The sequence below is a fragment of the Callithrix jacchus genome, chromosome 3 (assembly GCF_049354715.1).
Source record: "Callithrix jacchus isolate 240 chromosome 3, calJac240_pri, whole genome shotgun sequence".
In the NCBI taxonomy this organism is placed as follows: Eukaryota; Metazoa; Chordata; class Mammalia; order Primates; family Cebidae; genus Callithrix; species Callithrix jacchus.
The window spans coordinates 152,970,667-152,996,158 of NC_133504.1; the positions used below are offsets into that span (position 1 = coordinate 152,970,667).

The 25,492-nt window shown below is 42.8% G+C and overlaps 1 protein-coding gene and 2 non-coding genes across 45 annotated transcripts in view; 2 read left to right on the forward strand and 1 right to left on the reverse strand.

Moving 5' to 3' along the window:
* Nucleotides 1-25,492, forward strand: part of APBB2 (amyloid beta precursor protein binding family B member 2) — a 476,200-nt gene that overhangs the window by 400,030 nt on the left and 50,678 nt on the right. The gene's annotated exons all lie outside the window — the stretch shown is intronic.
* LOC118152641 (small nucleolar RNA U13) lies at nucleotides 17,801-17,906 on the forward strand. Its single transcript, XR_004741374.1, has one exon. It is a non-coding gene; the product is annotated as a small nucleolar RNA U13 (small nucleolar RNA).
* On the reverse strand, nucleotides 18,490-18,745 carry LOC118152590 (small Cajal body-specific RNA 13). Its single transcript, XR_004741335.1, has one exon.

Here is a 25,492-nt window from a genome sequence, read left to right on the forward strand (position 1 = left end):
GGACTTAACGCTGAGCCACTGTGGTTAGTGGCTCTGCCATCTAGTCAGCCACACAGGTCAGCAGTGTGGGAGCCCCTGACCCTGCTCCTGTGGGTCCTCCCCACCCACAGTGGTGGTCAGCCCTAAGGAATCTGCATCCTTAATACCTAGGCCAGAGTTCAAAACAGGCTGTCGGCCAGGCGCAGTGGCTCACACCTGTGATTCTAGCACCTTGGGGGGCCAAGGCAGGCAGATTGCCTGGGGTCAGAAGTTTTAGACCAGCCTGAGCAACATGGTGAAACCCCATCTTTACTAAAAATACAAAAAATTACCTAGGCATGGTGGCAGGCACATGTAATCCCAGCTACTCGGGAGGTTGAGGCAGGAGAATTACTTGAACCCGGGAGGCAGAGGTTGCAGTGAGCTGAGATGGCGCCAGTCACTCCAGGCTGGGCAACAAGAGTGAAACGCCATCTCAAAAAAATCAAAAAAACAAAAAACAGGATATCATATCATATGATTTACATATCCATCGGCAGGTAAATAGATAAACAAACTGTGTTATATCCATACAACAGATGTGCACACAGCAGTAAAAAGGAAGCAGCTATTGATATAGTCGACCCTCTGTATCTGCAGATTTTCTACACTGACACATTGAACCAACTGCAGATGGGAAATATGTGGAAAAAACAATACAACAATAAAAAATACTACAAGTTTTTTAAAACAGTAGAGTATAACAGCTGTTTACATAGCATTTGCATTGTATTAGGTATTATAAGTAATCTAGAGATTATTTAAAATATACAGGAAGATGTGCGTGGGTTATATGCAAATACTGTGCCATTTTATACAAGAGGCTTGAGCATCCTCGGTGGTCCTGAAATCAATTCCCTGAAGACACCAAGGGACAACTATATACGTAACAACATACTGAATCTCAAAATAACTGTGGATTGAAAGAAGCCAGACCAGAACAAAAGGTAGTATGTGATTTCATTTATGTAAAATTCAGTAAATGCAAGGTGAACTAATTTGTAGTGACAGAAGGCAGTTGGTTAATTTTTCTTAAACTACTTCTTATACCTGTTTCTCCACCCCTGATCTTTAACTCCCATCTGTCTCTGTGTCCTCGACAATCTGCAACCAAGTGAGTTTTCTGATGGGTAAAAAAACATGACATGTTCCCTGCTGCTCAGGATAGAGCCAGAGCCCACGATGTGACATGTCAGGTCTCACCCCTGCCTGCTCCCACCCCAGGCAGCACAGCTGAACCAAGCACTTACCCAGCTGCGCCCGACTGTGCCTTCACACATTTAACTAACAGAAATGTCACACAACAGTTCTGACTTGCACTGTGTGCCCTCTTTGATTTTTTTCTTTGCTACTCTTTTCTACTTGTTTAACTTTTAAAATGGTGTTTCTGACCACTGATGGGTCATAGTTTGAAAAACACTGATCCTAGTCAAATTTTTGAAAAAATTTTTGAGCCAAGCACTCTACCAGCTTAGTAACTGGTGTTTAGAGAAAAAGAGATTCCACACTCACATAATTTTGGGAAACACTGTATGCAATGTCCTGCTCCCAGAGGAAGCCCCTAAAACACACTGCTGTTGAAGACTCTGAGCTGTCCTGCAGTCAACATTGGACGAGCAGAAGACACGTTAATGGCTTCCTTATCAGTGAACCTTCAGAGGGCCAGCACTGCTCAGACCTGCCAGGTCAGAAAACACTGATCTAGAGATTCTGAATGGTAACACTGTATCAGGACACAGGATAGCAAAGCTGGATTTTCATGCTTTCATTTACTTAGCCCCCCCTACCCCCACCTTCTGTGCCTTCTCTGAAAAGTGTTGTATTCTTATGAACAGCACTTCCATTGCGTTTAGTACAGTTGTAAGTGATGATCCTATGAAGGAAATCTACACTTCTTTGGTAATATCATCACTAAAAACGTCCTTTATGCTGTTAAGTTGCCTGTGGATAAAAAACTGAAATGCAGATCTCTTTTAGATTTCAGTATCTAGAAAAGATTTTATCTCAAAGGATTTGCATGTAAGAATTCGGTTAACAGGGAAATTGTATAGTTTATCATGTTACCTTTTTGCTAGGAAGTTTCAAGTTAAATTAAATCCTCAATTGTAGTAATTAAATCAGAATCATATGACATTACGGTTTTTGTGGATGAGAAATGGTTGAATGTAGTTCCAACTAATATTTAGCCTGGTTAATTTATAGAATTACTTCCTCTTTTTTGTATTTGGCTTTAAATTTTACTTTTCTAAATTTAGAACCTGTTAGAGTGTGTGCCTTTTATTGTAAGCCACTTAATTCTTTTGGGAAGGAAATGGGATATAAATGTTGATAAATAAACAGAGTTCAATTGTAATGCCCCATTAATCAATAGAGTGTTTGAAATACAGATTTTTCTCTGACTTCTCTATTATTCAATAATTGGGAAATGCTATGCATTCTAACACAGGAGTATTTTGAGGTTTTTTTCCCTCTCTGTAAAATCCCTAAGCAGCTAAAAGAACACAAAGTTAAAAATTTATCTCTACAGCCAATTAATATTTATTGACCTATCCACAGGACACTGTGGCCTTCTCCATTAATCAGAGAATAATAGTGTCACAAAACCACCTCAGCCCTAAAGGTACTTGCTTGCCAAACCAGTTTTCTCCACCACCAGGAATCTCATTGCAAAGATTAGCAGCAATTACTAAAAACATTATCGCTAATGGATGCTGTGAAGTTTCTTACTGTTTCCCTTACAGATTCAATGGCCTAGAGTGATTGTCTCAGCCCATTCTTGCTAAAGGAAACGTTCTGATTCATCTCTGTGCAGCTTTGAGCTTAAGAGTTGCTTTATCTTCTTCATTGTTGTAATGGAAACTTATAAGAGAAGTTATTTATTAAGAAAGATAAAACCTGATACTATTCATTAAATTCAGTAAGTCAAGGGTTGAAAATAAAGAGGAAAATTTTTTAAAAATAAAAGATAAGGTTTAAATATGTCTGTCTACACTGTACAAATTAGAGTGCTTCTTTTTAAAAAAGAGAGAGAAGATGATATATATCTTCAGTTGTCAAATCTTGGGTCATTTCTAATCATAACATTGTTAATCATTCCCTTAGGCCCCAGGGCCATGCTGGTAGAACAGATTATACCATAGAATGAGGCTACTAGAACATTTTAAATTCTGTAGAAGTATGCTAACCAGGGCAGGAGGATAGAAATGGCTGGTTTTGTTTTGTTTTGTTTTGTTTTGTTTTTTGAGATGGAGTCTCACCCTGTTCGCCCAGGCTATAGTGTAGTACTGCAGTCTTGGCTCACTGCAACCTCCATCTCCTGGGTTCAAGCAATTCTCCTGCCTCAGCTTCCCAAGTAGCTGGGATTACAGGCACGCTATGCCATGCCCGGCTAATTTTGTATTTGCGATAGAGACGGGGATTCACCATGTTGGCCAGGCTGGTTTCAACTCCTAAACTCTGGTGATCTACCCTTCTCAGCCTCCCAAAGTGCTGGGATTACAGGCATGAGCCACTGCACCCGGCCCCACCTTTTTTTTTTAAACCTTTATCATTATAATGTAACCAGATTTCTTCCTGTGTATCTTACAGTGATCTGCAAAGTTGGCTTTCTTCATGTCCAAGGCCACGTCTTCCTCATTCCTAACTTGAAATGTCAAGCTCCTCCCTCCTCCTTCCTCTGTTGATCCCATCTAGCTTTCTGGGGATTTATTAGACACCCATGTATTAAGACGCCCATGTCTGCCGCTCTGCTTGGCACCAAGGATGTAGCCATAAATGAGAACATCATGGTCCTTGCCCTCATGGGATGTACTAAGAGGAACAGGCAGGTAATGACATGGGTCCATGAGTCCCATGAAGCACTTTGTAACATGACTGTCAAGCCATATGCCAGTGTTATGTGACATCCCTGTCTTTAGACTCTGCAGGTGCCACCTGTTCTGTTAGCCTTTCTATCACCATTGGGTGTCCTTCAGCACAGGCTAGGTTAGACTGTAATGACAACCAGAACTCTCAGTTGCTTACAACAACTCTTTCTGCTAAATGTCCATAGTAGATTGACTGAAGACACAGCTCCATGTCACTGTCCTCATTCTCTGTCTAAAGCCAATGATACAGTCACTATCTAGACTAGCGTAGTGGCAACAATGGTGGCAGAAGGAAAAGATGCGCTGACTCGGAACGTTTCTGCTGGAAATGATGCTTAGTGCTTTTGCTCACATTTCACTGGCCAAAGCAAGATGCGTAACTGCACCTCACTTCAAGGGGTGGGAAAATATACGCCACTCCTACAAACGGAAGTGACTCTTCACAGCACACCGCCCTGTGCTGTCTTTCATCTTTGCAGTCATGCAGATCTTCATGGTACTAGATCTCTTCAACCTCAGGTTGTCACCAATGTCACAGATGTGTGTGTCTCCCTGGTTAGACTGTGAATTCCTTGTTGGCCAGCACCATGTCTTATACTTCCTTGTGTGTGATTCAACATGATGTTATACTTATATTAGATACATAAAAATCTTTTGATTTTCTCAAGGGGAGAATGAGGGGAGAATAACCAGAACTCGGTGCATGTTTTGACACAATGCTTTATGGTTTACTGAGGATCTCTGCACATTATCTCCATTAGTCTTTTCAAGACTATAGGGTATAGCATTAATGTCCCTTTTACAGATGAGGAAACAGACCTAGAACTTGTACACAACTTGCTCAGTTTTATACAAAATGTGGCTGAACTGTATCTGAAACCACGAATTCTAAATTAATAGGTCAGTGTTTCCTACTCCGTTTAGCTGTTAGTGTGGACACCCCAATTATCTTGTGCAGAGGCCCACACAAGGGAAGGAAGAAGAAACTTCAGAAAAGGAGTTGAGGCCGGGTGCAGTGGCTCACCCCTGTAATCCCAGCACTTGGGAGGCCGAGGCAGGTAGATCACCTGAGGTCAGGAGTTCAAGACCAGCCTGGCCAACATGGTGAAACCATGTCTCTACTAAAAATAAAAAAATTAGCCTCGTGTGGTAGCCCATGCCTGTAGTCCCAACTACTTGGAAGGCTGAGACAGGAGAATCCTTTGAACCTGGGAGGCAGAGGCTGCAGTGAGCCGAGATGGCACTACTACACTCCAGCCTGGGTGACAGAGTAAGACTCCATCTCAAAAAAAAAAAAAAGAAGAGAAAAGAAAAGGAGTTAAGAGTCCCATAGCAGCATAGGTGTTTATCTCTTGGTACTTGGGGCCCAGCAGAGCTGGAATGGACATAGCAACAACTGCCAGCTTGTGCTTAGCAGGTCAGAGTATTTGTTTGCTGTAGCTGCACATTACCAGAGATTTACTGCCTTAAAATGACAGAAATTTATTCTTTCACAATCTGGAGGCCAGAAGTTCACTATCAGTTTTTTGTTGCTTTCTCTCTGTAAGAGACAGGGTTTTGCTTTGTCACCCATGCTATGCTGGAGTACAGTGGCACAATCACAGCTCACTGCAGCCTTGACCTCCTGGGCTCAAAGGATCCTGCCTCCTCAGTAGCTGGGACTACAGATGTGTCCCACCATGCTTGGCTAATTTTTGTTTTAATTTTTTTGTAGAGATGGGGTTTTACAGTGTTGCCCAAGCTGGTCTTGAACTCCTAGGTTCAGGCGAGCCTCCCACCTTGGTGGCCTCCCAAAGTGCTGGGATTTTAGGCTTGAGCCACCCAAAGTGCTGGGATTTTAGGCTTGAGCCACCATACCAGGACTCCACATCAGTTTTCCTGGGCTGAAGGTGTGAGCAGAGCTGCACTTGCTCTGGAGGCTCTAGGGAAGAACCCGTTCCATGCCTCTTCCAGCCTGTGGTGGCTGCCAGCATTCTTTGGCTGTGGCCGCATCACTTTCTTCTGAGTATGTAATCTCCCTATCTCTCTCTTAGAAGGACACTTATGATTGGATTTAGGGCTCACTCAGGTAATCCAGTATATTATCCTCATGTCAAATAATCCAGGGTAATACCCTCACATCAAAATCCTTAATCACAACTGTGAAGACCCCTCACACCCCATACCCCTTTATTTTTTTTAAGATGGAGTCTCACTCTGTTGCCCAGGCTAGAGGGCAGTGTTGCAATCTCAGCTCACTGCAACCCTCCTGGGTTCAGGTGACAGTCCTCCCACCTGAGACTTCTGAGTAGCTAGGACAACAGGCATGAGCCACCACTAAAAAGTCTTGTATTTTTAGTAGAGACAAGGTTTTACCATGTTGGCCCGGCTGGTCTTGAACTCTGTACCTCAGTTTGTCTGCTCACCTTGGCCTCCCAAAGTGCCAGGATTACAGGTGTGAGCCATCACTGTGCCCAATCATTAAATGAAAATGCATGTGTGTGTGTATATAATCTACATAAGGTAACATTTTCAGGTTCTAGGGATTAGAACCTGATTCTTTGGGATATTTTTCAGCCTTCTACAGTTAGGGTGGTGGGAGCCCCTTCTGCTACCTGGCTTTGCTCCTCCATCTTCCTCACCCAACTCTCTCTCCTCTGGGCGGTACAGATTATATGGCATCTTAAATGAAAGGGCCTTTGGAGTCAGGCACACCAGTTGGCTTTGTGATCTGTGTCTGTGGGCTGGGTGACTCTGAGCCAGTTACACACTGTACCCCAGGGCCCTCTTGTATAAAGATGGAAGCTTTGGAACCTCCATGTAGCTTGGTTATAAGATAGTAAATGGCAGAGGGCCTGGCACGGGCCCCTGGCCTCCAGTGGGCCCTCAGGAGAGAACACTGTCCTCCTACTGCGCGGCCCCTCACTCCGCTCACCTGCACTGGCAGCAGCAGGCACAGTGGGCTGGAGGCAGAGGATGCTGCTTGTTGAGATTCCTGGAGCACTTCCTCCCATTTATTTTTCTCAGTGAAGTTGAAAACAGAGTGTTTATTAAATAATGAATCATTCTTTCCTAGAAGGATTATTTCATTTCATGGGTGAGCAGTTTATTGCCAGAGAACTATGTCTTCCCCCAAAATGATGTATAACATGATTTGGTACCTAAGTTTTTAGATACTTGAATGTTTTTTCTCTCTTCCATTTAAACTCGAAGGTGGTGAAATGTAGTACATATTCATTCATACTCTGTCCATTTCAGGACATACCCACAAGCAGAGTGGGGTATCTAGGGTCCACTTTGACTTCATGTTTTCCTATTTCTATTGGAGTATATAGAACCTGATATGTTAGTGCTCATAAATTTCAACATTCACTAAATAATAGGTATTTAGTAGTAAATACCATAAGCCGGGTGGCACGAAGATGGCGTGAGAAGGTAACACTGGAATGCAGTTCCCAGTGAATGAGACGCAGAGCGCTAGAGGACTCCACGATTCCAAACGAGGTGCTGGATTCGTTTCAGTGGGACTGATAGGGCACTGAAAATAGCCCAAGGAAGAAGCCACAGGGCGAGAGCCACCTAATGGGGGCAAATCAAGACGGGGGGTAGGGGGGCACGGCCTCACCTGAAACGTGCAGCCAGCTCGGAGGGTCGGGGGACTTCACCCCCTCAGTGCTCCAATTCAGATCCTGTGCCTACCTTATCCCTCCTACAACCCACGGTCCATGAGAGCCCTGCCAGACTGTGGGGCACCCTGGGTTGTTGATGCAAATCTGAGCAGCGGCTCCCACTGGGCGTGGCAAGTTGTCGCAGGGTCCTGGGCGGAAGTTTGGACCAAAGCCAGCGGGATGGACCATCTCACAGAGGGAAGCAGAGTTGAAAGCAGGGAAATAGACCATAAGGCCTGGCAGGCCCCACCTCCACAGAACTCAAACTGAAGCCCCCGCTAGAGAGCTTGGCAGCAAATACATCAGTTTGACCCCAACCGGGAAAATCGAGCTCTGGGAGAGAGGACATGGGGAAGGCAGGGCCAATCTCACCTGCAAACAAACTCCAGGAAAGGACCGCCCACCCAACAACCTGACTGAATCCAAGAGAGCCCAGCAACGCCTGCTACAGGCCAAAAAAGATATAGCTCCAACCTCAACAGAAGAAACATCCAGAGACTCCTGAAATCACCAGCTTCAAAGATCAAAGGGAGATAAATCCATGAAGATGGGAAAAAGCCAGCACAAAAAGTATGAAACCACCAAAGACCAGAGCACCTCTTCTTCTCCCAGGGTTCACAACTCCTCACCATCAAGGGAACAAGAAAAGACAGAGAATGAATTTGACAAATTGACAGAAGTAGGCTTCAAAAGGTGGGTAATAACAAACTTCTCTGAGTTAAAAGACCATGTTATAGCCCAATGCAAAGAAACTAAGAACTTGAAAAAAGGTTAGACGAAATGCTAACTAGAATAACCAGCTTAGAGAAGGACATAAATGACTTGATGGAGCTGAAAAACACAGCATGAGAACTTCATCAGGCATACACAAGTTTCAACAGCTGAATCGATCAAGCAGAAGAAAGGATATCAGAGATAGAAGATCAAATCAATTAAATAAAATGAGAAGGCAAGATTATAGAAAAAAGAGTGAAAAGAAATGAACAGAGTCTCCAAGAACAATGGGATTGTGTGAAAAGACCTAATCTATGCTTGACCAGCATACCTGAATGTGACAGGGAGGATCAATCCAAGTTGGAAAACACTCTTCAAGATATTATCCAAGAGAACTTTCCCAACCTAACAAGGCAGGCCAACATTCAAATCCAGGAAACACAGAAAGCACCACAAAGATATTCCTCAAGAAAAGCAACCCCAAGGCACATGATTGTTAGATTCACCAGGGTTGAAATGAAGGAAAAAATCCTAAGGGCAGCCAGAGAGAAAGGTCGAGTTACCCACAAAGGAAAGACCATCAGACTCACAGTCGATGTCTCGGCAGAAACCCTCAAGCTAGAAAGGAGTGGAGGCCAATATTCAACATCCTTAAAGAAAAGAACTGACAATCCAGAATTTCATATCCGGCCAAACTAAGCTTCATAAGTGAAGGAGAAATAAAATCCTTTATTTGGACAAGCAATTGCTGAGAGATTTTGTCACTACAAGACCTGCCTTACAAGAGCTTCTGAAGGAAGTACTAAACAGAATGGAGCAACCAGTACCAGCCACTGCAAAAATGTACCAAATGGTAAAGAACAATGATGTAATGAAGAAACCACATCAACTAACAGGCAAAACAACCAGCCAGTAACAAAATGACAGGATCAAATTAAAACGTAACAATATTAATGTTGAATGTAAATGGCCTAAACATGCCAATCAAAAGACACAGACTGGCAAACTGGATAAAAAGTCAGGACCCATCAGTGTGCTGTATTCAGGATACCCATCTCACATGCAAAGACTCACATACACTCAAAGGGATGGAAGAAGATTTACCAAGCAAATGGTGAGCAAAAAAAGCAGGGTTTGCAATCCTAGTCTCTGATAAAACAGACTTTAAACCAACAAAGATCAAAAGCGACAAAGAAGGGCATTACATAATGGTAAAAGGATCAATGCAACAAGGAGAGCTAACTATCCTAAACATATGTGCACCCAATGCAGGAGCACCCAGATACATAAAGCAAGTTCTTAATGACCTACAACAAGACTTAGACTCCCGCACAATAATAATGGGAGACTTTAACACTCCACTGACAATATTGGACAGATCAATGAGACAGAAAGTTAACAAGGATATCCAGGACTTGAACACAGATCTGAACCAATCAGACCTAATAGACATTTACAGAACACTCCACCCCAAATCCACAGAATGCACATTCTTCTCAGCACCACATTGCACTTACTCCAAAATTGACCACATAATTGGAAGTAAATCACACCTCAGCAAATGCAAAAGAATGGAAATTATAACTAACACTCTCTCAGACCACAGCACAATCAAATTAGAACTCAGGATTTAAAAAAGCACTCAAAACGGCACAATCACATGGAAACTGAACAACTTGCTCCTGAATGACTAATGGATAAACAATTAAATGAAGGCAGAAATAAAAATGTTCTTCGAAACAATGAGAATGAAGACACAATGTACCAGATCCTATGGGACACATTTAAAGCAGTGTCTAGAGGGAAATTTATAGCAATAAATACCCACATGAGAAACAAGGAAAGATCTAAAATTGACACCCTGTTGTCAAAATTGAAAGAGATAGAGGAGCAAGATCAAAACACTCAAAAGCAAGCAGAAGACAAGAAATAACTAAGATCAGAGCAGAACTGAAGGAGATAGAGACACAAAAAATCAGTAAATCCAGGAGCTGTTTTTTTGAAAAGATCAACAAAATAGACCACTAGCTAGACTAATAAAAAAGAAAAGAGAGAAGAATTGAATAGATGCAATAAAAAATGATAAAGGGAAGATCACCACCGATTGCTCAGAAATACAAACTACCATCAGAGATTACTACAAACAACTCTATGCACATAAACTAGTAAATCTGGAAAAAACGGATAAATTCCTAGACACTTGCACACTCCCAAAACTAAGCCAAAAAGAAGTTGAAACCCTGAATAGACCAATAACAAGGTCTGAAGTCGGGGCAGCCATTAATAGCCTACCAGCCAAAAAAAGTCCAGGTCCAGACGGGTTCACAGCCGAATTCTGCTAGACGTACAAAGAGGAGCTGGTACCATTCCTATTGAAACTATTCCAAACAATACAAAAAGAGGGAATCCTCCCTACGAGACCTTTCTATGAGACCAACATCATCCTGATACCAAAATCCAGCAGAGACACAACTAAGAAAGAAAACTTCAGGCCAATATCCATGATGAACATTGATGCAAGAATCTTCAATAAAATACTGGCAAACCGAATCCAACAGCACATCGAAAAGCTTATCCACCATGATCAAGTAGGCTTCATCCTGGGGATGGAAGGTTGGTTCATATGCAAATCTATAAACGTAATTCACCACATAAACAGAACCAAGGACAAAAACCCCATGATTATCTCAATAGATGCAGAGAAAGCCTTAGACAAAAATTCAACAGCCCTTTATGCTAAAAACTGTCAATAAACTAGGTATCAATGGAATGTATCTCAAAACAATAAAAGCTATTTACAAGAAACCCACAGCCAATATCATACTGAATGGGCAAAAACTAGAAGCATTCTCTTTAAAAAATGGCACTAGGCAAGGATGCACTCTCTCACCACTCCTATTCAATATAGTATTGGAAGTTCTAGCCAGAGCAATTAGGCAAGAAAAAGAAATAAAGTGTATTCAGTTAGGAAAAGAAGAAGTCAAATTGTCCCTATTTGCAGACAACATGATCATATATTTAAGGATCCCATCGTCTCAGCCCAAAACCTTCTTAAGCTGATAAGCAAATTTTGCAAACTCTCAGGATACAAAATCAATGTTCAGAAATCACAAGCATTCCTATACACCAGTAACAGACAGAGAGTCAAATCATGAGTGAATTCCCATTTACAATTGCTACAAAAAGAATAAAATACCTAGGAATACAACTAACAAAGGATGTAAAAGATCTCTTCAAGGAGAACTACAAACCACTCATCAGGAAAATAAGAGAGGACACAAACAGATGGAAAAACATTCCGTGCTCATGGTAAGGAAGAATTAATCTTGTGAAAATGGCCATACTGCCCAAAATAATTTATAGATTCAATGCTATCCCCTTCAAGCTACCATTAACCTTCTTCATGGAATTGGAAAAAACCTTTTTAAACTTCATATGGACCCAAAAGAGAGCCTGCATAGCCAAGACAATCCTAAGCAAAAAGAACAAAGCTGGAGGCATCACACTACCTGACTTCAAACTATACTACAAGACTACAGTAATCAAAACAGCTTGGTACTGGCACCAAAACAGAGATATAGACTAATGGAACAGAACAGAGGCCTCGGAAGCAACACCACACATCTGCAACCATCTGATCTTTGACAAACCTGACAAAAACAAGCAATTGGGAAAGGATTCCTGTTTAATAAATGGTGCTGGGAAAACTGGCTAGCCATATGCAGGAAGCTGAAACTGACCCCTTCCTTACACCTTATACAAAAATTACCTCCCGATGGATTGAGGATTTAAACATGAGAACTAACACCATAAAAACCCTAGAAGAAAACCTAGGTAACACCATTCAGGACATAAGCACAGGCAAGGACTTCATGACCAAAACACCAAAAGCAATGGCAACAAAAGCCAAAATAGACAAATGGGATCTAATTAAACTCCAGAGCTTCTGCACAGCAAAAGAAACAATCATTAGAGTGAGCTGGCAACCTACAGAATGGGAAAAAATGTTTGCAATTTACCCATCTGACAAAGGGCTAATATCCAGAATCTACAAAGAACTAAAATAGATTTATAAGAAAAAAAACAAACCCATTCAAAAGTGGGTGAAGGATATGAACAGACACTTTTCAAAAGAAGACAAATATGCGGCCAAAAAACAGATGAAAAAATGCTCATCATCACTGGTCATTAGAGGAATGCAAATCAAAACCACATTGAGATACCACCTCACACCAGTTAGAATGATGGTCATTAAAAAATCTGATGCTGGAGAGGATGTGGAGAAAAAGGAACACTTTTACACTGTTGGTGGGAGTGTAAATTAGTTCAACCATTGTGGAAGACAATGTGGTGATTCTTCAAGAATCTAGAAATAGAAATTCCATTTGACCCAGCAATCCCATTACTGGGTATATACCCAAAGGATTATAAATCGTTCTGTTATAAAGACACATGCACATGTATGTTCATTGCAGTGCTGTTTACGATAGCGAAGACCTGGAACCAACCCAAGTGCCCATCAATGATAGACTGGACAGAAAAACTGTGGCACACATACACCATGGAATACTATGCAGCCATAAAACATGATGAGTTCATGTCCTTTGTAGGGACATGGATGAATCTGGAAACCATTATTCTCAGCAAACTGACACAAGAACAGAAAATCAAACACAGTATGTTTTCACTCATAGGCGGGTGATGAACAATGAGAACACTTGGGCACAGGGAAGGGAACAACACTCACAGGGCTTGGTTGGGGAGGGGAGGGAAGGGACAACAAGGCGGGGCTTGGGGAGGATGGGGAGGGATAACACTGGGAGAAATGCCTGATGTAGGTGGTGTCGGGGGGTGGGTGATGGAGACAGCAAACCACCATGGCATGTATGTACCTATGCAACAATCCTGCAGGATGCAGGATGTGCACATGTACCCCAGAGCCCAAATATAGTAAAAAAGTAAATACATACATAAATAAATACCATAAGCCTTCCTAGGTAATAAGCCTGTTAAGAAAAGTAAGCAGTTATGTAATTGGCAAGGAAATTAATACAAAGATCTAAACCAAGAAATATCAAAGCCTTTTTTTCTTGGAAGTTTTTGTTGTTTCACATATATTCCGTGTCTGCCTTCAGAATCTAAAATCCTGGCGCACTTTGTTTATAGAGCAGTCCCTTTAGAAATTTGCCTAATTAGGCCGGGCACGGTGGCTCAAGCCTGTAATCCCAGCACTTTGGGAGGCCAAGGCGGGTGGATCACGAGGTCGAGAGATCGAGACCATCCTGGTCAACATGGTGAAACCCCGTCTCTACTAAAAATACAAAAAATTAGCTGGGCATGGTGGCACATGCCTGTAATCCCAGCTACTCGGGAGGCTGAGGCAGGAGAATTGCCTGAACCCAGGAGGCGGAGGTTGCGGTGAGCCGAGATCGCGCCATTGCACTCCAGCCTGGGTAACAAGAGCAAAACTCCGTCTCAAAAAAAAAAAAAAAAAAATTGGCTAGGCTTGGTGGCTCACGCCTCTAATCCCAGCACTTTGGAAGCCCAAGGCAGGCAGATCACCTGAGGTCAGTAGTTCAAGACTAGCCTGGCCAACATAGTGAAACCCTGTCTCTACTAAAAATACAAAAAATAAAAATTAGCTGGGTGTGGTGGTGGGTGCCCGTAATCCCAGCTACTTGGGAGGCTGAGGCAGGAGAATCACTTGAACCCGGGAGGTAGAGGTTTCAGTGAGCCAAGATCATGCCATTGCACTCCAATCTGGGTAACAAGAGTGAAATTCTGTCTCAAAAAAAAAAAAAAAAATTACATTGATGGGGTCTTGCTATGTTGCTCAGACTAGTCTCACAAACTCTTGGCCGTAAGTGATCCTCCTACCTCAGTTTCCCAACATGCTGGGATTACAGGCGTGGGCCACTGTGCCCAGCCCGTTTTAATTGTAGTGCTAGAAGAATAAATAGGGTTACTTGCCATCTTTGATCTAATGACATTAGGAGCTTGGAGTGCTGAGTTGAGAAGAACCATGAAACCAAAACCGGGCTTGTTCTGTGATCTGTTAGTCATGTCTGCCACAGACATGAAGCAGGAGGGCAGAGGTATGGCACAGCATGACTACTGGAAAAGTAATTATCATAATATACTTCGTTTAGGCCCTAACACCATCAGATTGATCTTGGAATCATTGGTTACCACTAACTGTCATATAGGAAGGGTAAAAACTGAAAAAAGAAATGTCAGCTCTTGAATACTGTCAATACCTACCATCATATCTGAAATTTAATAGTTTCTTGATAAATACCTATTGAAAAACGAAAGGATGGAGAGAATTGCTTTCCTAGAAACATTCTCATAAAGGGGAAACTCGTTTTTAGGAACTGATTGTTAATCAGGGCCTGCCCTGCCGTGGCTCATGGGGCGCAGAGCATAGGAACTGTTCAAGATAATCAAGAACACTCTGTACGTTTGTTTGTCTTGTTATGTATAAACAGCATAAAAGCAGCATTCCAGTATTCAATCTTTAAAACATTTGCATTGTCTAATAACAAACACATAGTGCTTGCTTCAGCGTGGCCTTTTGTTTTTATTTGCCACACCACTAGAAGGAATAAAGTGGATTTTTGAGATTTGAACCCCCGCTGTGCCACTACATCTGTGTGTTCTGAGGCAAGTTACTTAGCCCCCTCTGTACCTCCGGTAATAATGTTGCCAACCTCCAAGGCGTAGCTGGGTGATTCTAGTCAAGGGTTGAGGACAGTGTGGGCACATCCATAGTAAGTACACTGGTTCTTTGGCCCTCAGTTCCATTCCAGTCCTCCATGCTGACCCCTGACCCCTGCAGACTGTTTCTTGGCTCTGCCTGGGTTTGGCCTGTGGGAGGCACTGGAGGCTGAAGGGAGGAGAAGCCAGGGTACCTCTCACCTGTCTCCATCTGTGTCTCTGTGTGGCTCCAGCTACCTCTGCACAGGCTGGCCATGGCAGAACTCCTGTGGGTAGCCCTGGCCCCTGGGTCCTGGTTCTCCACCTCCTCCCTTGGGCCCTTCAGCCTGGGAATGGTGGTAACTTCCCGCTGTTGACAGTTTCCTTACTGTCCCCATTTGCTTTTCAGCTCCCATGTCACTGATCCCATCAAATTTCCCCTGTTTCTTACACTTAGAGCAGTTTTTGTTTTCCTGGCTGTGCCCTGACTCATAAGCACTACATATACATTTGCTGCCATTATTATTGTTGTTGACATTGCCTTGTATACTGCAAAGGAAACTGAGGCTCAGCTGGTAGAGTGGATTGACCAGGATTCTGCAGCTAGTGGGTGACAGACCTTAGTAGAGAACCGTTTTCACAGAATCTCCCTTTCTGCCAGCCTTCTTGTGAATGGAAATCTTCAACTCTAATAAGTCTGAATTTATAGTTTATTATCTAAGGACCCCCTCTTTTTTGGAATCTCACACACTGGAGCTTCTGCAGGGACATGTGCTGAGGACATAGCTGTCCCAGCTGCCAAGTGTACACTTTTGGGGTCATATGCTATTCAAGTTGAGACTGACCTCAGACTCTTGGGATTCTACCGCAGTGAAGTTGGAGGTGATAAAGATCATTGATTTAACAAGCAACAGAAAACAATTTGAAAGATCTTAAACAATTCTCAATCGCTTTGTCTCCTGGAGCCCCAAGGCAGAGAGGTATCCAAGCCTTGAAACCAGCCCAGGGGCTGATGTTGTGTCAAGATGCACTTCTTTCTTTTACCTCTCTTCCTGGCTTCATTCTTTGCTCTGCTTTAGTTCATATGGTAGGAAATGACCAGGTAAATTTCTTTTCCAGCTATTAATAATAAAGGAGTGCAGTCTCTCAATTCCAAATTGCTAAGGGAGAGACGCTGACCCAGCAGAAGCCAGGTGTCTACCTCCATCTAGTAACGGGCTGAGGCTCACGTACAAAGTGTCAGCCGGAAACCCACTGTTGCCACATGGGTTGGTGTGGAGTAGTGTTTTCCAGAAGGTGGGATCAGGACAAACAAGCCAACAAGTGTCCATTATGGAGCTCATGTCAGGACTTCAGACAACCTGCCTGATCATCATAGGACTATCAACTGCCATGTTAGGATGCCTGCCATTTGCCGGGCACTGTGCTAGTGATATTCCATCTTTTCGTACGTTCGTTTGTTTTTTAATTTTAGTTCTCACAACCACTGTAGGAGGCAGGTTTTATTATTCGCATTTTAGAGATGAGAAGAGACCAAAGGGGAAATCACACGTTTGTGCAATGTACAGCTGCATGGGCCCACTAAAATGTGAAGGATCTTTGTATGGGGGAGATGGGGTCTTCCTCTTTTGCCCAGGCTGGAGTGCGGTGGCATGATCTCGGCTCACTGCAACCTCTGCCTTACTGCAAACTTCACCTCCCAGGTTCAAGCAGATTTCGCCATGTTGGCCAGGCTGGTCTTGAACTCCTGACCTCAGATGATCTACCAGCCTTGGCCTCCCAAAGTGCTGGAATTACAGATGTGAGCCACCATGTCCAGCCAAGGATTTTTATTGAGTAGGGGAGTTAAAATAATATAAACTGAGGCCAGACACAGTAGCTCTTGCCTGTAATCTCAGCACTTGAGGTGAAAGAATTGCTTTAGCCCAGGAGTTCAAAATCAGCCCGGGCAACATAGTGAAACCCTTTCTCTACAAAAACAAAAAAATTAGCTGGGTGTGGTGGTGTGTGCCTGTAATCCCAGCTACTTGGGAGGCTAAGGTGGGAGGATTACTGGAACTCGGATTGAGACTGCAGTTAGCCATGATCGTGTATACCAGCATGGGTGACAGAGCAAGACCCTGTCTCCAAAGGAAAAAAAAAGAGCAACTGAGACCTTCAACACTGTTTAGTGAATGCTGAGCAGAAGTTAAAATTCTTGGTTAAGTATACCTTTGATTAACAGAGAAAAGTGGTATAGGCCAGGTGTTATTGCTCACGCCTGTAATCCCATCACTTTGGGATGCCAGAATGGGTGGATCACCTGAGGTCAGGAGTTTGAGACCAGCCTGGCCAACATGGTGAAACCCCATCTCTACTACAAATACAAAAATTACCCAGGCATGGTGGCAGTTTCCTGTAATCCCAGCTACTCAGGAGTCTGAGGCAGGAGAATCACTTGAACCAGGGAGGTGGAGGTTGCACTGAGCCAAGATTATGCCACTGCACTCTAGGTGGTGTGAGGACAAATCAAGTTAACAATGTATAAGAAATAAATATTACAGACTGGACGCAGTAGCTCACACCTGTAATCCCAGCACTTTGGGAGACCAAGGCGGGCGGATCATGGGGTCAGAAGATCGAGACCATCCTGACCAACACAGTGAAACCTCGTCTCTACTAAAATATAAAAAATTAGCCAGGCATGCTGGCGCACACCTGTGGTCCCCGCTACTTGGGAGGCTGAGGCAGGGGAATCCTTTAAACCCAGGAGGCAGAGGTTGCAGTGAGCCGAGATCATGCCACTCGGCTCTCCAGCCTGGCAACAGAGCAAGACTCAGTCTCAAAAAATAAAAATAATAAAAGAAAGAAATACTATTGACCCTCTAGTAGTTCATAAGCGTGGTGATTAAGTTTTTACATGCATGTATAATGTGCCTCTTGCAAACCTTGTTACAAGGGTGGCACACTACCATCCAATGTGAAAGAAAAAATATATTAAAATAAGAGGTCCTTGTTGGTAAAAATAATAAAATAGCTCTTTGGTGGTTAAAAGGACCAATTTGGTCCAATCTTAGCTCTTTAAATAAAAAGGAATTTTGCTTGAGGTAAGTAATTTAGCTCCTTTGTGGAAAGTTCCTTGACTTCTGAGATGATTCAGAGTTTGGAATTACTGATTTAGTCTTCCGACTGTATCAGGAATCTTTAAATGTACATTTTCCATTCAATTAATATGTCATGGATTCGGTTAATTTATCATCAGTGCAATCAGAAGCCATCAAAGTAGACTCCAAGTCGCCAGCCTTTACTTCTCTCCTGGTTGAACCTGGCACCTCTCATGTGTCATGGATTTCTGAAATTCTGAAACTGAGATTGCTTGTAGTTCACATTGGTCAATTGTTGTGTTCCTAAAGAGCGATTATACAGTCACTTCAATGATGCAGTTTCCCCTCTTTGCCTTAAAAAAATTTCTACATGAGTGAAGAAAGCAGAATCTGTGGTCGAATAGAGTAGTGATGCTGAAATCGAAGTGCTTGTCAGAATCTACTGTGGGTGTTTTTATTTTTTTTAACTTTAGCAGTACTTAGTGTCCAACAGAAAACACCCATCTGCTAAACGATATCTCTACTGCAAAGCTTCTCTTACTGTTGGCAGATAGATAATGACATAGCCCAGTCATCACCACTGTGGCAACAGTGACCAGGAAGTAGCAGAGGAAAATTGCGCATGGAACAGCTGGTTCTCGAGCAGGCATGCCTCAGCTTCCTCTGGAGTACGCTTTTTCTGCAAGTCTGGTGTGCTCTGTGGGTGTTTTTCAAACAAAGCTGGCTCTGCCCCAGCCTCAGTCGTTCTGATTAATTCAGTAGGTCTGGGGTGGAGCCTGAGAATTGCATTTCTACCAAGTTCCCAAGTAATGATAATTCTATCTGTGGACCATACTTTAAAAAACAGCTGGGTGCAGTGGTTCACCCCATAATCCCAACACTGGGAGGCTGACATGGGAGGCTTGCTTGAGGAGAGGATTTCAAGACCAGCCTGGGTAGCATAGCAAGACCCCTGTCTCTAAAAAACAAACAAAAAAGAAAGCCAGGCATGGTGCACCTGTAGTCCTATCTACTCAGGAGGCTGAAAATTTAGGGCCCCTTTTAAGGCCCTAGGAGCAGGGCTAGCAGTGAGATCAAATGGTTTTTGTAAATGATTTTGCAAAAGGAAGATATTTTAATATACTTAAAAAAAAAAAGGCCAGGAAATTGTCTAAGCTTTAGGTCCCGAAAAACCTAGATCAGCTCCCTGATAATTGATCAATATAATTAACTAATATATATGAAAGGAATACAGACTGTAACCAAGAGAACTTTTCTGTAGGCTAAGTAGTCTGTGAGTCCCAGGAACGAGAGTACATGGGACGTCATTTCAGAGAACAAGAGCCCGTATTTGAACTTTGTACGGAACTTTAATTGAATGAGCTCAGTGGAGCATTTAGACAGATGAAAATTCAAGTTGATCTTCATTCGCCTACTAAATAGCAGCTTGCTGTGTGTGATGTATCAATTTATTTGTGATAAGAGCAAGTGATTTGGAGAATGAGGCAGGTTCAAATTTTGGCTTCACCTCTTATAATCGAGTTCATGTATTCCCTCTGAGTCTATTTTGTTTACAAAAAGAGGGTTGGTAATAATAATAGTTAATTTAATAGGGCTAGTGGTGTGCAATAGTGACATGACAGATAGGAAAAATGCTCTGAAGATAGAAAATGCTGCACAGATGTTAGTAGCGATACGAAGCTAACAAATAGTATACTCATCGTTTATATTAATGGAACCACTAAAAGCCCATTCTGCTAGAGGAGGAGTCAGCTGACTTTTTCTGCAAAAGACTAGACAGTAAATAGGCTTTGTAGGTCATGCTGTCTCTGCCACGTTAGGCAAAAGCACACACAGACAAGATATAAATGAATGTGCATGGCTCTGTTCCAATAAAGCTTTTATTTATAAAAAACGTACAGAATGGTGATACACTAAAATTGATCTAAAGGACACTGTTGGCCAGGTGTGGTGGCTCACACCTGTAATCCCATCACTTTTAGAAGCTGAGGCAGGCGGATTGTTTGAGGTCAGGATTTCAAGACCAGCCTGACCAACATAGTGAAATCCTATCTCTACTAAAAGCACAAAAAAGTAGCCGATCGTGGTGGCACACGCCTGTAATCCTAGCTTCTTGGGAGGCTGATGCAGGAGAATCATTTGAAGCTGGGGGGTGGAGGTTTCAGTGAGTGGAGATTGCACCACTGCACTCTAGTCTGGATGACAGAGTAAGATTCAGTTTCAAAAATAAAATAAAATAATAAAAGGACATTGCCCTTCAAATTAGGAACTTCCAATTGAATGTGAAGATAAAATGAATAACAGCAATTACATATGATGTTTTTATTTAAACTCAACACTGAAAGATCAAAATTGTATCTACCTTAGTTTCTGTGGCCTTCTAATGTAGCTGACATTTCTTTAGGGGATGAGGACACATAGGCGGAATAGGAAAAGCAGAGTGAGGAGGAGGAGGGAGGCAAGATCAAGAACAGTCGAGAGTAAAGACAGCAGCTTGTTTCTTTTTATGCTTCCTGGCACTGGAAGTAGCAGTCGTCGGATAAGCTCCTGCTGAAACCCTCCTCTGGGATTCAGCCTCCACAGTAAGCTCCTGAGCATGGAGTTGCGTGACCACCAAGAAAGTAAAGTGGTTCTATTTGGTCATCTCATAACGAATTTTTAAAGGTGACTGATGGTGTCCAGGTCTGAGGACATGGAAAACTGAGATAAACCCATTAAGAGACAGTTGCCCATCCATCTTAAAAGGGAAGTGAATCATGAACCATGAATAAAGCTGCTATAATCATTCACACACAGGTTTTCATGTGAACAGAAGTGTTCACTCGTCTTGGGTAAATAGGTAAGAGTGGGATCACTGGGTTGTGGGGTGACAGCATGCTGATGTTTATGAGAAGCTGGCAGCCCGCTTTCTGAGAGGCTGTACCATTCTGCTGTCCCAATAGCAAAGTAAGAAAGTTCTAGTTGCTCCACAGCCTCAGCAGCAGTTGGCATTTTGCCAGGATTTGTTGGTTGGTTGGATTAGGGCAGTGGTGGTTATTATTTTAGCATTCTGAAATGTGTGAAGTGGTAGGTAACTCATTGTGCTTATAATCTGCATTTTCCAAACAACTAATGATATTGAGCATGTTACATGCTTGTGAAAAACATTTATCTTCTTTGGTGACATATCTGTTCAAATTTTATTGCCCATTTAAAAAGTTGTGTCGTTTGTTTTCTTATTATTGGCTTTATTCATAGTTGCCCAAACTGGAAACAGTAAAATATCTATCAACTGGTAAATGGATACGCAAACTCTTGTGCATCCAGGCAATGGAATTCTCAGCAATAAAAAGGAATGAACTATTGATACACTCAACAATTACCCTAAGTGAAGGAAGCAAGGTTCAGAAAGCTAGGTATTACACAGGTCCCCCTTTATATGACATTCTGGAATAGGCAAAACTGCAGGGACAGAAATCAGATCATTGGTGGGCTGGCAGTGAAGGAAAATTATTTCTTTTTAGAGACATTCTCTTGGCTTCACTCCCTAGCCCCTACTCTCTTACTCTCCTAACCCCACCTTCCCGGCCATGGGTTAAATATCAGTTTCAGTTTGAGTTTCTGATGCAAAAACACAAACATGATTTTCTTGAATTATAATCATGGAACTTGCCAGACAGCTGGCTTTTTCCTTGGCCCTCCCTGACTCTGTCTGTGTTCCTGTGGGTGCAGTGCCCCTGTCCTTCCTTGCAATTCTGCTTTCCAGGGAGAGCAAGAGAGGGGGTTGAATGGGGAGATGGTTGAACATGCCGAGGCGGGTGGATCACAAGGTCAAGAGATGGAGACCATCCTGGTCAACATGGTGAAACCCCGTCCCTACTAAAAATACAAAAAATTAGCTGGGCATGGTGGCGCGTGCCTGTAATGCCAGCTACTCAGGAGGCTGAGGCGGGAGAATTGCCTGAACCCAGGAGGCAGAGGTTGCGGTGAGCCAAGATTGCGCCATTGCACTCCAGCCTGGGTAACAACAGTGAAACTCCGTCTCAAAAAAAAAAAAGAATTGAAAGGGCTGGGTGTGCCCGGCACAGTGACTCATGCCTGTAATCTCAGCGCTTTGGGAAACAAAAATTAGCTAGACATGGTTGCACATGCCTGTAATCCCAGCTACTCAGGAAGCTGAGGTGGGAGAATTGCTTGAACCCAGAGGGAGAGGTTGCAGTGAGCCAAGATTGCCCCACTACTCTCCAGCCTGGTGACAGAGCGAGACCATGTCTCAAAAATAATAATAATAATAATAATTGAACACTGTGCACCCTGAGGACTCTGAACCATGGAGGATAACAATTTATGCTCACCCTGCACCCTCTGCAGCAGTTAGGAAGAAGAGATGTGGTGGGTGGTGGCTGGTGGGGAGATAAGTCAGATCTCTTTATAGTACAGTGAATGCCGGGGAATGGCCTGTAGTCTTTAGAGTAGTGGGAGGTTTCTCTGCTGAATATTGCATAAAGAAAATGAGCTATGCTGCCTGCCTAGGGCTTGGGAATCTCTTCCTCTTAACAAAGATTCTTGTTGTACACATTTATTATAAATAGCCTTTGCATTTTACAGGGCAGAACAGGAAGACTCCAGGCCATCAGGGAGGAAAATTTCTTTTCCTTTTTTTTCAAAGATTTTGTTAGAGTTGAGTTAAAGAGATACTGTGGCAACCCTGGAGGTCTTTTAGATAAAGGGCACATCCTTATGCGAGTGCAAGCTAAGCTGCTGCGACTGATAAGTAAGTCTCGTGGGGCAGTGGGGGTTTTCTTTTATAAATACACCTTACAGATTCCTCTAAGAGCAATCATCAGATATACAGTGCTTTAAAAGAAGTTGGGAATATTACTCTTGGTCTACAACTCCCTGGATTTCTTTTCTTTTCTTTTGAGACTGTCTCCCTCTGTCACCCAGGCTGCTATGCAGTGGTGTGATCTCGACTCACTGCAACCTCTGCCTTTTGGGTTCAAGGGAATTCTCATGCCTCAGCCTCCTGAGTAGCTGAGATTACTGGCAGGCACCACCATGCCTGGCTAATTTTTGCATTTTTAGTAGAGATGGGGTTTCACCATGTTGACCAGGTTGGCCTCGAACTCCTGACCTCAAATGATCCGTCCACCTCCCAAAGTGCTGGGATTACAGGCATGAGCCACTGCACCTAGCTTCCCTGGCTTTCATTGTCCAAGCTCATTGAAGATCTTTTTTTTGCTCTTTTGTCCTTGGTGATCCTGGTTTGGATGATTCACGTCTGGATTCTTGCCATTCAAAGTGGAGCCTCTGAATAAGAAGTTGGGCATCACCTGGGATGTAGTTTTTAGAACAACAGGGCCCTCCCCAGACCTACTGAATCAGAACCTGCATGTAACAAGTCCTGAGACAATGCATTTGCACACTGAAGTTTGAAAGGCATTGATTTACCTCAAGATCCTGCCAAAACATCCCGCCTACTCTGTTAACCTTGTTGTGATATGATCCTCAGAAATGTACCCCTGGTGAACGCTTCTAACATCCACATAGGTGTGAGTATAGAGGCATTCCACTTTGCCCTAAACGCACTTAATTTATTAAGTGCTCAGTGCTGAGCTGGGAGCAAAAGAAACAAAAACGAGTAAAGCTTGGTTGCTGCCTTCAGGGAGCTTACAGTGCAGTGTGGGATACAGAAAGAGCTGCAGCGTCCCATTCTCCAGTCTTTATCTGTTGTCTGACTTTCTTCACTGACACACAGTACCAGTTGCCTTCACTAGAAACAGCTTTGTATCCTCAATGTACAGCCCACAGAACACCTGCCTCCAAATCATTTGGGTCAGAGGAACGGTACTTATCTGAAAAAAGCAGGGAGTCTGAGACCTACTGAGTCACATTCTTCAGGTGAGACTGTGGCACCATCATTTTATTTAATTATTATTATTATTTTTTTTTGGTGAGCTGATATCTCACTCTGTTGCCCAGGCTGGAGTGCAGTGGTGTGATCTCAGCTCACTGCAACCTCTGTCACCCAGGTTCAAGCGATTCTCCTGCCTCATCCTCCTAAGTAGCTGGTATTACAGGCGCCTGCCACCACGCCTGCCTAATTTTTGTAGTTTTAGTAGAGATGGGGTTTCACCATGTTGACCAGTCTGGTCTTGAACTCCTGACCTTGTGATCCACCCACCTTGGCCTCCCAAAGTGCTGGGATTACAACCGTGAGCCACCGCATCCGGCTGAGACTGTGGCACCTTCCTTTTAACTGTTATGATGCACGTTATAGTTTGAGACCACTGACCTGGGTGCTACTTTGATATCCTCTGATTATGCCAGTGTTATACAAATGCATATTACAATAGTCTCACACATTTAAGGAATCCTTCAGGGATTTTCTTATCCCCAAGTCGGGAGTTTGAAGTGGCTTCCAGGTTCAAATTTGCTTTTATCTTTGGTTGAGGCAAAAAGATCTTTGTGGACTGCATTTACGGATAGTTCAAACTCATATCTATGTATTTTAGTAGCATGTTCTCTAGGAGCAAATTACAGTGCTTTGTTCTATAATGAGTTAACAGCGTGAACATTGTCATGACAATCCTGTGACTTTCTTGTTTAATGTTTATACTCATCTAATCAAACAAATTGAAATTGGATTATAGCTGTTGCACGTTACATCAGTTATTATCCAGTTTAAATGCTGGTCTGAAGGAAGTAAAATTGATTTTTCTATGCTACTTGGGGACATCAAAGGGTTATTAGTATGCTGGTTGAATTTTCAGTTAGGTTTGTATGAGAAAGAAAGATGAGTGGTTAGGTGTGTTGGGTTTTTTTCTTTCTGTATTTTGTAAATAAACTGTGATATTTCATTCTCATTAGAAAGTCAGATGCCTTTTAAAAGTTTGGTGATCAGCTTCCTTATTTTTATTTAAAGCATGCCTGGTTTTTAAAGTGGATCATAATTCTGAGAAACGTTTTTATTTTTAGAAAGAAAACAATAGAACACCTTCATAATAGTTACTACAGTAACAGCTACCGTATGTATCAGGGAATGAGCTGTAATATGTACCAGAATTTCACGTATAATTGAACCTATCTTTCTATGAACAAAACCTGTTTTTAAAAACTGCCTTCATTCCATAAACACCATTTGTGTGCCTGTTCTGTGCAAGCCCTGTGCCCAGTAGTAGGGACTCAGAGTTTATCTAACATAAATATCCCTCACAAAAACAGATGTCTTATTTTTATTCATTTATTAATTAATTTTAGAGAAAGCTCTTGCTCTGTGATCCATGTTGGAGTGCAGTGGCAAGATCATAGCTCTCTGCAGCTTCAAACTCCTGGGCTCAAGGGATCCTTCTACCTCAGCCTCCCAAGGAGCTAGGACTACCGGCACAAGCCCCCACACCTGGCTAATGTTCACAAAAATAATTTTTTTTTGAGACGGAGTCTTGTTTCATCACACAGGCTGGAATACAGTGGCGAGGTCTCAGCTCAC